The sequence below is a fragment of the Quercus lobata genome, chromosome 8 (assembly GCF_001633185.2).
Source record: "Quercus lobata isolate SW786 chromosome 8, ValleyOak3.0 Primary Assembly, whole genome shotgun sequence".
Classification (NCBI taxonomy): Eukaryota; Viridiplantae; Streptophyta; class Magnoliopsida; order Fagales; family Fagaceae; genus Quercus; species Quercus lobata.
The window spans coordinates 20,039,851-20,054,621 of record NC_044911.1 but is presented as its reverse complement, the minus strand read 5'-3'; positions in this window follow the sequence as shown (position 1 = coordinate 20,054,621).

Below are 14,771 nucleotides of genomic sequence, written 5' to 3'. Positions count from 1 at the left end.
TTTACAAGGCAAAGTCTCGTAATCCCCATGAAATTTCTCTAGGAAAAACGAGTAAAGTTAATTGAGACTACCAAAGAAAATAGACCAAACTTTTCCTATGTTAATGTTTTGGAGAGAAATTTGGCTGCCCCATGGTCCCATTGGCCATTAGGAGGAAAATAAGGTGCAAATCGCGTTGCACCTTTTATATGTTGCGACACTTTCATCATCTGGAACCCTTGCATCAGAAAGTTCGTCCAAGTGAGTAAACCTCTACCTCTACCCAATATCCCACCATTCAGATACAGTGTTTCTGTTGGGTTCGGAATTGATTCCAAAACCAGTGACTATAAGGTGGCGAGGATTCTGAGTTTTCGAGATAGAAAAAGCGCGTCTTCACCCAAGCTTGAGGTTGAGGTTTACTCACTTGCCACTGCTGAATGGAAAACGCTTACTACAGCCTTGTCTCCCACAAGTATTGAATGCTATGGTAACCCACATGCTTCTTCTGTCAATGGGGCTCTGCATTGGGTTGCTTCCAGAAGAACTAAAGACAATATGCTTATCAAGTTTGTTATGGTACTTGATTTGGAGGATGAGGTTTTCAGTGAGATAGCGATGCCAAAGTTTGCCGAAAATGAACGTAACTTGCCCTCAACTATTTCAGCATATGGGAATTCCCTTGCCTTGTATCAAGAGGTTTCTATGAACTATCTCAATATATGGCTGATGAAGGAGTATGGGAATGCGTCCTCGTGGACCAAAATTGTAATTTTGGCTGATCAAGGTCCCAGATATTACAGACCAAGTGCAAAAGGTTTTAGGAAGAGTGGTGAGGTTATATTGAAAATGAATGACACAAAATTCATCTCGCGAGACCTTGAGACCCAAGAGATTAAAGATATTGGGAATGCTGGATATTATCATACTTATGTTGATTATTATGTTGAGAGTCTAGTTTTGAATGACAAAAAATCCCAACTGTGCAGTTACTGAGAAAAATTAAAGAGGAACAACAATAGGCAAGGTAACATTCTATTTTATTCCTTATTTTTATGATTTTCCATTTTGTTATTCGTATATACTTGGCATTGATTATGATTTGGATGTGAATATATATGACACTGTTCTTTAAATTCTTATTTATGATTGATTACCTGAATTGAGTGGCTTTATATTTAAAATAGATAACTTATCAGTTATCTATTTTATAATACTTGTGAAACAAAAAACAAAACAAAAAAAACAAACTGTTTCATGTTGGTTATTAAGTTTTGCATGCTTAATTGTCAAGTGCTTAAAGATAAATGGATTGTGTGAATTTCATGTTTCCTGCCACTTATAAATTACATTATATAGATAGATGTACTCAACTTTTTCTTTCTTGATAATGTTATGGTGACTTCTTTTTAACTTCATATTCTTACACTTTTACTGAATGTTCTTCATGGATTTTTTTTTTCTTTTCAATTTTTTTTTTTTTTATAAAAAATCTTAATTTGTTACCTATCAAAAAAAAATCTTAATTTGTCAATTGTGATCTATTTATGCTAAAGATATTTCATTTACATTTTAAATCTTCCATTCCCACATGTCTTATTGAAAACATTCAAAAGATCAATGTTCATTGACAAACCAGCTAAACGGTGGCTATTGCTTGCTTTTGATGTTTAAGAATTGAAACTGACTTGTTTATGATCCTCGTCTTAAACTATTTTTGTTATCTTAAGCTCCTTCGCATAATTTGAAAAAGAATTTTAACCCAATATTAGTGAAGCCATCAATAGGTATATATTGATACTTGAATTAATCATGAAGAAAATGAGGAAGCTCTATGTACATGGATGCACATTTTTGTAATTCAAGTTTCACTACAAGGGAATTTTTTACGGAGTTACTTGTTATGTGAAAAAACTCAAGATGTTCATCATATCTTGGTGCATGCAACATACCGTCCTTTCACGTGTTCACTTTCCTAGCTATAGTATATATAAACAAGGAAGCCTTGAGCATTAAGATCACATCCTGTTGAACCACATAGGACTCTGGTTCTGCCTTCTCTTAAAAAGCTTATCTGTCGTTTCTTCTTCTTCTTCTTCTCAAAAGTTAGTCGTTTACGGTTGCCAACCTCTCTCTCTTCTTCATTGAATGGTAGTTTTTACATTCCACTTTCATCTATTAAAAGTGAAATGAACTGGTGTACGGGCCATTTTCAGAATCTATCCAAATTTTTCTCTTGGCTTTTCTATTCATCAAAGATCAGTCAAGAAAGCCATCAAACGAGATTGTACCAAAAAAAATAATAATAATTTGATATGATTACAAGCCAGGAAGAAAGAGAGAAGAACTTAAAGGCTAAGAGAGATAGTCACAGATACCGTAGGAGCAATCTTGAAAGACCATATAAGATCTCATACCCATCCCCCACAAGCAATCTGTCTAATTGCATTCCATGGTTATCTACTTCTAGACCTCCCTGAGTTTCCAAATCACTATGTTCACAAGCCCCTCAGGGACCATAAAATTGAAATATTGGTCCCTTAATGAGCCATCTATCACCTTCCATTGTTTTTCCCTTCCTTACATGGAATATTTCAGTTTTCTGGTTGTTGAAGAGGCAGTACTTAACAGCTTAATTTCTTGATTTAATATTATTAGAAAAAGAGATTGGTTTTTTTCTTTTTATGGTTGGTGCGTTTGTGATTTGGCTTTACTTTTGTATTTTGGTTGGTTTCTGAAATTAATATCCAGGACTCCTAGTTTGGTTAAGTAATGGAATTATAGTAGGGTATGCTTCAAGTTTCAACTCTTCAATACAAAACAATGTGGGGATTCTTTCAAACAAGAAATATAGGTTAAATAGAGTTCATCTTTTAATTATAGTACTGAGATCAGGGAACTCCTTCACAAATTGGTATCAAAAGGAATTAAATTCTTAAAATTCATTTAAGCTAATTTCTAATTGACCAAGTTTGATTATGGTGGGGTATGTTTCTGTGGCTGTCTCTTGTTTTACTCAAGGATTTTGAATCCCATATTTATGGGAGGAATTTTCTAACATAAAATATCTTCCAACTTTTTAAGCATAGCACAGGGAACTCCAAATCTGCTGCAATGGTCACAATCTGGACTTAAATTTGTGATTTTTGAGTGAGGTTGGCTTTCTTTTTTATATAAATCAGTCTCTAATTCAGTTTATGATGTAAGCAAAGCCTAAAATTTTCTTTCAGTTTTATAAGCTCCAATAATGAAGTAGTGCTTGTCATTTTAAACCCAAACGATAGCAGCTGTAGTGCAGAGGTATTAGTAACGAAATTCTGTAGTGGGACTAGCGGTAATGGTGGAGAAAGTGAAGGTGGCTTATCTGTTAGATATGACATACAACCGATGTTTGTCTTCTTCAGTCTTCCTATAATTTTCAGAAGCGGCCAAAACATGATGGACCTGGCTGTAAAATACTAAACATACCAATTAGCCTTGTTGTGTAGATCCCCAATGCACGTTTAAATGTGTAATTGATGATTCTCAAATGGAGTCTGATTTTCTTATCAATTGGGTGCATAAAGTTCAAACTCAATGGAGATTATCTTGAAATTTATTGATGTAGTGAAGCATTTTTCTCATATAATAACCTGATCTCTCATCATCTCAAGCTCTCCCCTCTTCTGGATTTCAATTTTATAATGTCATTCTTTATGTGATGTATATAGTTTCTTTGTTTCCCCTTTTTCTTTGTATATAAAATATATAAGTGAAGTCTCATTTCAAGGTGGTTCCATAATATCTTGTTTTTGTATTTGCGGTGGGGGCTGTGTTTCCTGCTCTGTGAACTGGTAGATTTGTATCAACCAGTATATGCCAAGAATGATTTATTACGTAAATTTGCTTGATTGTAGGGATGTTTTGATTTTCTTGCAGGGCCGGCTGAAGCTATAGGCCACTTAGGCAGTGGCCTAAGGCCCCCACTGATAAAGAGGCCCTCAAATAGTAATAATATATTATATAATGTCCCATCAAAAAATTGTATAGTTTGAAAAAAAATTGTCTTAATCTTGAATATTTTCTCACACATGAAACTTATTCCAATATTGATGGTTTAGATTTATTTTCAGAACTAAAAGTTTTAAAAGAAGTTTTGCAAATAAATGAAAACTCTCCAATTAATGTACTAAATTATATAAAGAGGCTAGAATCTTTTCCAAATGCATGTGTTGCTTTCAGAATATTACTAACTATACTTGTTACAGTTACTTCCGCATAAATAAGTTTTTCAAAATTAAAATTAATAAAATCCTATTTAAGATCAACTATGTCACAAAAAAGATTAAGTGGATTAGCCATATTACCAATTGAAAATGAAATGTTAGCGGAACTTGAATGCAAAAATTTAATTAGTAATTTTGCCTTTCAAAAAGTAAGAAAAATAAATTTTAACTGAAAAAAATGTATGAATTTATAATTAAATATAATAAAAGGCCTCATTTAAAGATTTCACCTAGAGCCCCCAAATTCATTGAGCCGGCCCTGTTTTCTTGTTTGTTAAAAAGAAATTCATATTTTTTTATTTGTTAATAGATTAATCTTTCACCATATATGTCTCTTATTGATCTTCATATTCTGTTTGTTAACTAGCAGTTTTTTTATGATCTGAATTTCATACAACTATACAAGTCATTTTCTTGATCTTCATATTAGTACTTATCTTTGATCTCTGAACAGGTGCAGTTGTTTGCTTTGTTGGATTAATTTAACTCAGATTTCAAGGCTTATAGGTGCAGTTTGGAGCTGAAACGCGTTCAGCGTTTTGCGTTTTTAGCTTCTTTTTTTTTTTTTTTTTATACCAGCAATTAGGCAAATGAAAAGTACCCGGCCAATGAACAGTAACTTTTTTATTATTTTTTTTATTGTTTTTAGTTTTCAATAGAATAAGTTGTATCCAAACGGACCCATAGTGAGACATCTTCTCATCGAGGGGAAAACATGATAGCGCTTAAAGCTCTCAACTGTGGCCCTGTTGACACTAATAAGCTTTATGCAGTGGTGATGGCAACAGAAGCTTTTGATGAGCAGATGCTTGCAACTACTTATGATCATTTGGTTTATGATGAATTGGCAGGAAGATTCTTTAGGGCTAAAAATGCTAAACTGTGAAATTTTTGGTTAGAGAGCTTTTTCACCAAAAATGGTGGTCACTAAACTTTGTTAGGCATTATGAAACAATGTTAATGGTAGTATTATGGTTATATATTAGGGAAGAATGTGTCTTTTGAATAAACTTGGATGGTAGTAGTGTTTTGGATGATTATGTATTAAACCAGGATGGGAATGGTATAATGGTTATGTGTTATGGAAGAATGTTAAGTGTTTGGATGATTATGAATTATAACTTAGATGGTGGTGGTATTATTGTTATGTATATGTATTACAAATGCTTTCATTTTACCCAAGTGTGTCAAAGTATATGTTTCAGAGGTAGAAGTGCAGTCAATCTATATGCCTTGTAAAAAATAACTAGACTAGTGTTCAAGATTAAAACAAGGCAATGGACCTTAATGTCTCTCTTGTGTCCTATTCTGCAATTTTTCAAAAAAATAAAGGACACAACCGGAACAAGTGTGTAAATGTCTCAGGTTGTCCCATGTCCTACACGATACTGCACCTCGAATAAAGTGTTCATGTTTTCTAGCTAATAATTACTCAAAAATTGTAGTATTGTTGGAGATTTCAAAGAGAGATATGGAGCAAATAATTATTGGACTATCAAATCGTTGTTTTCAGATTTGAATTGTTATTATGTAGTTGTTCCAAGTCCATTGCATTGGAAATAGTTGAATAGGTAACTGAATAGTATACGTTTTTGTCATGTTGCTTATTTTTAACACCATTTTGCTTCCAATTGATTTATCCAAAAGAGGGCAAACACGCTCTCCAACCGAGTCTCTCTCTCTCACTCCAACTATTACTGTTAAAACTCTTCTATTTACTATCTCTACAATCTCTGATGATGCCGAAAATACCACTAGTAAGCCGCACAGTCCTCGCGCACTACAAACGGCACCTGCACAATGAAAAGAAAGGACCTAGCAGAGAGTACCGGTGTGGTACCGGCCAAACACCCTTCAAAGGTCAAGTCAGAACTATTCTCACTGCTCTAGAGTGCTAAAGAGGGTCAATTATGCGTACCTTGGTTTGTGAGGGAGCATGGTTTTTATAGTAGTAGGGCTTGCCTCCTTTTCCTTGGAGTAGAAGTCTTTTCCTTGTAGGAGTCTCCTTGGGCGTATTTTGCGGGATTCTTTCCATATAGGAGTCCTTAGGTTTCATGAAGCGTGGGGAGCAAGTTATTTACTTATACACGCAAACGTGGTGATCAAGCATTCAATGACTGACGCCGTCAGTCTATGTTGTTCCGTCAAATTAAGCACCGTCAGCTTCAGGATGTCCAGTTTTATGGTACTCTATACGTGGAGTTCTTTCACACCATATCGCCGTCAGCTCTTTAGAAATGCTGACGGCAAAACATGTCCCGTCACCATTGTCCTTCACTTATTTTATCCTCATCACTTGCCCCCTACTCCATACCTCCGTCAATCTTTATACTGACGAGTTATGGAGTTTATTTTCCAAAGAGGCAGGGATATTGTTCGTATGGATCTGTGTATGTAATGCTTTGGACAGGTGGCTCGTTTCTATTGGCTCTGCTTCTGATGAGGTGTCGCTTCGTCTTCCGCGCCTTTTTTCCCATATATAAATAGCATCTCTCCCTCATTTTTCACTATTTCAACCCTGCTGATCTTTTGGAGAGAGAGACCATCGCCCACTTTTCGCCATCTTTACTTCCGTCAGCTTATCCGTCGCTGTCTTTAAAGCCATCCAAAAGGCCACCATATCAGTAAGTTTTCATCTCCTCTCTTCTTTATTCTTTTTTATTTTTGCCTCATTAGTGAGGACGTCAGTCTAGGTACTTAGATTGAATCTGTCACTTGTAGGTAGTCAGATGTCAAGTGACGCGTCTTGTGAGGAGTCGTCAGTCCGCGAAGGAGCGGGCTACGACGAGGCCTTTGGTTCTGGAAATGAGTCAGAGGACTCATCAATTCCGTCAGAGAGAGAGACGTCGGCCCAATCTCCTGACGGCGATGAGAGTTTCGCTGAGGGAGATAAGGATGAGGAAAGAGGGGATGGAAACGACGGGGATGAAATGGATGTTGACGGAAACGATAGTGACGGGGATGAGGGATCTAGTGAAGGAACCTCGAAGGGTCCCGGAGATAACCGTCCCTTCATTCTCCCTGAGGATTAGGTCGTTAACAAATTTTTGCCTAGGATGAGTGGTAAGGTTTTTAGGGAGTTGCGTATTCGTTACCAAATCCCAGACCACATCCCAATCCGTCTCCCTAGCGAGAATGAGAGGTGTTACTCTGGGAGGACTGCTGACGTTGGCATGTATGATGCCATGTTTGCTGCGGGCCTGAGGTTGCCATTGACGGCTCTACACCGTCAACTTGCTGACTTCCTGGGCATATCCGTCACCCAAATTGCCCCAAACGCCTGGAGGACTTTCATAGGAGCTGAAATCTTGTGGGGCAATTTTAGTGGAGGACACCGTCAGCTTACGCTAGGCGAATTTTTTTCTTGTTATAGGCCCCATCATATTGCCTCGTCTAAGGGGACATATCACTTCAATGCTAGGGAAAAAGGGTTACGGCTTGTGTCAGACATGCCAGATTCCAATAGGAACTGGAAGAGTAGGTATTTTTTCGTTAAGGGGACAGATTGGGTTTGCCGACAGGAGGAGTGGGCGACGATGCCCCGCGGCTATTTTGACAACACCTGGGCCTTTGTCAGGGACTCAGGTTGATCCCGTCAACTATGTTCCTTCTGTTTTTTTTGAAGTAACGCTACTAACACTTGCTTTTGTTTCTTTCAGCCTATACCCGTCCGCACGTAACTGACGAGCAAAAGGAGTTCATCCAACGGATTCTGGAAATCCCTTTGGAAGACTGTAAGTGCAGGGATTTGATCACCCTTGACACCCTTCACTTATACTGTGGGGGTCCAGAATCGTCAGCGGTAGCTCGAAGGTTGGAAGAGTTTGCACGTCGACGTGAATAGACTTTTATTTGCCCCGTCAGTTTCATTCCTCCGTCCCTTGCCCTAACAGTCTTTTTTGTGTTGTAGAGATGGAATCCGCGAAGCAAAGGATAAGGGCTGCCACAGCTCGTCAGAAGGAGGAGAGGAAGGCTAAGGAGGCAGGGGGGAGGCCTCGTCAACCCTCAAGGCCGTCGCTAAGATGACGAAGAGGAAGCCTGACGGGAGTGACAGTCGTCCATCAAAAAAGGCTGCCGTCACTCCTGGAGACGAACCACTGAAGGAGAAATCCCCTCCGAAGCCTAGCCATGGCGCGGGCAAGAGGGTGATGACTTCTACTAGTCCCGTCAGCGTGGGTCCCTGCCGCCTCCTAACCCATAAGGACTATGTCGTCGAGGAGATTGAGTCCCTAATAAAACCGACGGACATAGAGCCTTGTGACCAGGTGGGGACGGAGGATTTAGAGGCGTCGGCCCTCTTCGATCTCACCAGGGTATGTTTATTACAGTTTTGGTTGAGAAAGCTTCATTTTGCTTTGGTATACTTTTTGACTGACAGACATGCTCTCTTAGGCCTTGGTGCGCGTCAAAGCCCTTCGAGACCGTTGTGCGGCGAAGGAGGGGGTCGTCACCCGAGTTCATAAACACAACACAAACCTGTTGAATCAGCAAACTCAGTACAAGAAAGCCGTCCGTATCCTCAACCAGGAGCTGCAGGAAGTTAGGAAGAAGCTGACGGAGGTCACCCGTCAAAATGACAAGCTCCAGGAAGAGGTGACGGATCTGGGCGAAAAGTTGCAAACGGCGAGGGCTGACGCGATCAGAGACTTTAAAGCGTCGCAGTCTTTCATTGACTCATGTGCAGGATATTATGGCACTGGGTTCGATGATTGCCTTCAGCAGGTCGCATCGGCCTTCCCGGAGTTGGACTTGTCTGGGATTACCATGGATGATGGAGATGACGGCTCTCCTCAGCCTAATCCTACCCCGGAGCATAACGACAGTGTAGTCCTAGCTCAACCTGCTGCCAACCCTACTGCTTCTGATTCTCCAGTCGTGATTGTGGATATTGAAGACCACCAAGCTGACGACAACCCTGCTGACGCTCCTGCTGCTTAGTTTTCATTTTGCATTCTAGCCGTGTATTTATTTCGTAAACAATTGTTGTATTCTAAACATTTGGCAAACAGTTGTAGTTTTAAATATTTAGCAAACAATGTTTAAGTGCCCTTTTGGTTTTCTCGGGCTTTAGTTTATATACAGTTATGTATGCGTTTATTTCCATTGCTTTTATATCTCTTTATTGATGATGGCCATAGACGAAATTTTGGTAAAAATTCCAGTCTGTTTGGGAACCCGTCAGCTCTTTGAACTGTTGGAAGACTCCGTCGGCATGACTTCGTGCCTAGTCTTCTTACCTCATTTGTTTTACGGGTTTCCTGTTGGATTTTCGGCCTTATTTATTATTCCCCAAGCTTCGTCAGCTTGGTGGCCATCCAGTTTTCTATTCCGTCTGCTGGAGCCCGTTGGTTTACAGCTTCGTCGGTTGGTCGCACCGTTTAATGGTCTTCAAAAATTTTTAGCCATCTTACGGGCTTGGTGTAAGTCCGTGGGCTCCATACCGACCTGATCGTGTTTGGTGGAACCGTCAGCCTTTTTTTTTTTTTTTTTTTTGAACTTCTCCTTTATAGGCTCGTATGTTTTTGGATCTTGTCCGTATGGTGATTCCCTCACCACTTAAGACCGTCAGCTTTTTAGCTTTGGCCTTGATGACTGTCATCTTTATAGGTCCTTTGGTTTGAAGGCCTTGTCCATATAATGATAGCTTCATCTATGGGACCGTCAGCTTTCTAGCCTTAGCTTTACTGATCTTGTCATCTTAGTGGGTCCGTTGGTTTTAGGACCCCGTCCGCATGATAATAGTTTCATCTATGGGACCATCAGCTTTTTGGCCTTAGCTTTGCTGACCTTCTTTATGGGTCCGTTGGTTTCAGGACCTCGTCCGCATGATGATAGCTTCATCTATGGGACCGTCAGCTTTTTAGTCCGTGTGTTATGGACTTAGTCGTTTGGTTTGTTCACTTTTGCGAACTTAGTTGCCCATTCTATGGACTCTAAGCCGTAGGTTTCTAAAATAGATACATCAGCAATTTTGAATAAACTCCTCTTATTGCCATGCATTTGTAAATAAAAGTAATTAAAACCAAATCCTGCCCTTTGGGCTTAAAAAAATAATTGTTGCAAAAAACTAAAGTAAATGATAGTTCTAAGGAGTGAGACTAAAGTTTGCTGGAATGTAAAATAAATAAATAAAAGGGTTGATCTTCATGCTGCTGCTCCTACTGGTAATACTTTCGTAGGTGCTCGGTATTCCATGGGTGTGGCAGTTTCTTTCCTTCCAACGTCTCTAGATGGTATGTGCCTTTCCTCTGCCACGACGTAACTCTGTAAGGTCCTTCCCAATTGGGGCCGAGTTTCCCTTGGGTAGGGTCTCTAGCGGCACCCATGACTTTTCTAAGAACAAGGTCTCCAACTTGGAAATCCCTGTGTCGGACCCGAGAGTTGTAGTGTTTGGTCATGCGGTCCTGGTACCGAGCGAGCCTTTGTTCTGCTACTGCTCTGATCTCGTCTACTAGGTCGAGCTGTAGTCGCATAGCCTCGTCGTTTTTGTTCTCATCGTGGTTGTGCACCCTGTAGCTTGTGAGCCCAACCTCTACCGGGATGACCACTTCGCCTCCATATGTCAGTCGAAATGGTGTTTCTCCTGTGGGTGTCCTTGCCGTCGTCCTGTATGCCCATAATATGCTCGGCAATTCATCGGGCCATATACCCTTTACCCCCTCGAGCCGAGTCTTGATAATCTTGAGTAAGGATCGGTTCGTTACTTCGACCTGGCCATTAGCTTGAGGGTGGGTGGGGGAGGAATAGTGGTTCTTTATTCCTAACTGTGAGCAGAAATCCCGAAAGGGTTCGTTGTCGAATTGCCTTCCGTTGTTCGAGACAAAGACTCTAGGAATGCCAAACCTGCATATGATGTATCTCCAAACAAAGCTTCGCACGTTCTTCTCTGTTATTGTGGCCAAAGCTTCAGCTTCCACCCACTTTGTGAAATAGTCAATGCCTACCACCAGGAACTTCAGCTGTCGTACTGCTGTAAGGAAGGGTCCCATAATGTCTAACCCCCATTGCGCGAATGGCCATGGGGCCGTCATCGGGGTCAGCACTTCGGTTGGTTGTCTAATGATATTGCTGAACTTTTGGCATTTGTCACAGGACCTGACGTAGGCTTCGGTGTCCTTCTGCATGGTGGGCCAATAGTACCCTGCTCGTATAAGCTTGTGTATCAATGATCTAGACCCTGAGTGGTTTCCGCAGATTCCTTCATGTACCTCTCTCATGACGTAATCTGCCTCTTCTGTACCCAAGCATCTCAAATATGGTCGGGAGAAGCCTCTTTTATACAGGACGTCTTTTATCATGACAAACCTCGCCACCCGGACCTTAAGTTTCCTTACGGCCTCCTTCTCGTTTGGTAAGACCCCGTCTTTCAAATATAAGACTATCGGCGTGGTCCAGCTGTTTTCGGAACATATTTCCTACACGTTGCTGGGATCTATTAGCGGAGAAAGATGAACGAAAGAGAGTACATTACCCGGGATGACCATTTGTTCTGCTGAAGCGGCCTTTGCGAGGCGGTCAGCTCGTTCGTTTTCTCCCCTAGGAATTTGGACGACTTTAGCTTCCAGGTCATCCACTCTCGCCCTTACTTCATCAAGGTATTTCTTCATCCTTTCGCCCATGCACTCATAGTCTCCATTTATTTGGTTAGTGATGACCTGAGAGTCGCAGTAGATGACTACCCTTGCGGCTCCTGCTGCTTTGGCGAGGTCGAGCCCTGCTATCAGCGCTTCATACTCCGATTCATTGTTGGTAGCAGGGAAGTCGAGACGGACCATACATTCGATGGCGTCTCCTTCAGGCGATAGTAGCACAATGCTGGCCCCTCCGGCTTGTTTGTTGGACAACCCGTCCGTATATATGCTCCAATGAGGGGACTCTTCTGCCCCCTTGTCTTCGTCATGGGTGAATTCAGCTATGAAGTCTGCGACGACCTATCCCTTGATAGCGGTTCGCGGGCGGTACTGAATATCAAACTCGCTCAGTTCTATAGCCCACAACGCCAATCGACCCGCAGCTTCGGGATTGCTCATTGCCCGTCGTAACGGCTTATCGATCAGAACGTTCACCGTATGGGCTTGAAAGTACGGTTTGAGCTTGCGGGCTGCCGTAACTAACGCAAAGGCGAGTTTTTCCATAGGCGGATATCTTTCTTCAGCACCGCGAAGTGCTCGGCTTGCAAAGTACACGGGCCTTTGTACTTTTTCTTCTTCTCTGACTAAGGCAACACTCACAGCCGCAGGGGAAACGGCTAAATAGAGAAAAAGCTCCTCTCCTGACTATGACGGGCTTAGTAGTGGTGGGGAGGAGAGGTAAGCTTTCAATTCTTCGAATGCTTGCTGGCATTCGGCAGTCCACTCGAAGGATTTATTTAGCGTTCGGAAGAAGGGTAAACACTTATCTGTTGCCCTTGATACGAATCTATTCAGTGCCGCTATTTTTCCGTTAAGGCTTTGCACCTCCTTCACATTCCTTGGTGGTGTCATCTCCATGAACGCCCGAATCTTGTCCGAGTTTGCCTCGATTCCCCTTTGGGACACCATGAATCCTAAAAACTTTTCTGCCGTAACTCCAAAGGCACATTTTTCTGGATTGAGCTTCATGTTGAAGGAGCGAAGTGTGTCGAACGTTTCTTTGAGATCTGCCAGATGATCTTCCTCCCTCTGGCTCTTTACTAGCATGTCGTCCACATAAACCTGGACATTCCTCCCAATCTGTCGTGCAAACATTTTGTTCATTAGTCTTTGGTACGTTGCTCCTGCGTTCTTCAGGCCGAAGGGCATCACTTTGTAACAGAAGAGGCCTTGACTGGTGACAAACGACGTCTTTTCCTGATCAGCTTCGCACATTCTGATTTGGTTATACCCTGAGAAAGCGTCCATGAAGCTCAGCAACTGATGTCGGGCCGTTGAGTCTACAAGTACATCAACTCTGGGGAGGGGTAGCTATCTTTGGGGCAGGCCTTGTTAAGGTCAATGAAGTCCACACACATCCGCCATTTCCCGCTCGCTTTTTTGACCATTACCACATTTGCTAACCAGTCGGGATAGTACACTTTCCTGATGAAGTTTGCTTCCTGTAGCTTTCGGACTTCTTCGGCTATGGCTCGGTCTCGCTCGGGGGCGAACACCCTCTTCTTTTGTCGGATAGGTGGAAAGGCGGGCGATACGTTCAATCGGTGCACCATGACTGAAGGATCTATCCCCGACATATCTTCATGACCCCAGGCGAATACATCTCGATTGCCTCTGAGGAAGGCTATGAGTTCCTGACAGATAGCGGGGTGAGCAAGCGTTCCAATTTTGGTCGTTCGGCCAAGATCGAAACTGTCAAGGGGTATCTCTTCTAACTTCTCCACTGGCTCTGTTACCGTCCGATGCTCTTCTATGCTTAAAGCCTGAACCTGATCTTCCATTTCCATCATGGCCACGTAGCATTCGCGCGCGACCATCTGACTTCCGCGTAGCTCCCCTACTCCGTAGTCGGTTGGGAACTTAATCATCAGGTGGTAGGTGGAAGTTACCTCCTTCCACGAATTGAGCGTGGGTCGTCCGATGATAGCGTTGTAGGCAGACGAGCAATCGACCACCAAGAATGTCACGTCCTTGATTATCTGCTGAGGGTAATCGCCTACTATTACGGACAATGTGACCACACCCAGGGGGAATACCCAGCTCCCTCCGAAGCCAACGAGCGGGGCATTTGTCAGAACCAACCACTCCCTGTCGATCCTCATCTGCTGGAATGCTGGGTAGTATAAAATATCTGCTGAACTGCCATTGTCGACCAGCACTCGGTGCATGTTGTATTCTTCCACCCGCAAGCTGACGACTATCGCATCGTCATGTGGATGGTGAAGGCATCGTGCGTCTTCTTCTGAGAACCCAATTATGGGGCCTTCTCTTCATGCTATCTTCGGCACGACTCCCGTCAACTGAACATTTTGTACCATCCGAAGGTAGGTCTTGCAGGCCTTCTTGGATGACCCGGCGACAGTCGTTCCTCCTACGATCATCCTTATGTCCCCTATCGGGGGCCTCGGTCCCTCGTTATCCCGTCGAGGGTGTTGGTCTTGTGCGGGAGGATCCACCTTCTCCTTGCTAACAAATCTCTGCAGTTTTCCTTGTCTGATAAGGGCCTCAATCTGCTACTTGAGGTCATACCAATCAGCCGTATCGTGACCATGGTCGCGATGGAAACGGCAATACTTATCCTTGGAACGTTTGTTGGGATCACTCTTTAGCTTTCCCGGGAATGTCAGCGCCTCCTCGTCCTTGATCTGCATAAGGACTTGATCTATCGGGGCTGTCAACGGAGTGAAGCTCGTGAATCTTCCTCCCAGGAGCTTAGGGCGCCTCTCGTCCCTTCGGTCTCCTGTTCTTGTCTTCTTTCGGCCTTGGTCCTGCCGAGTGTCTTCTTGCCTTTCTCTTTTCCTAGGCCTCTCTTCTCGGGCTAAGAGCGCGTCTTCAGCGTTCATGTACTTTGTGGCATGATAAAGTACTTTTGACATGGTTTTTGGGTCGTTTTTGT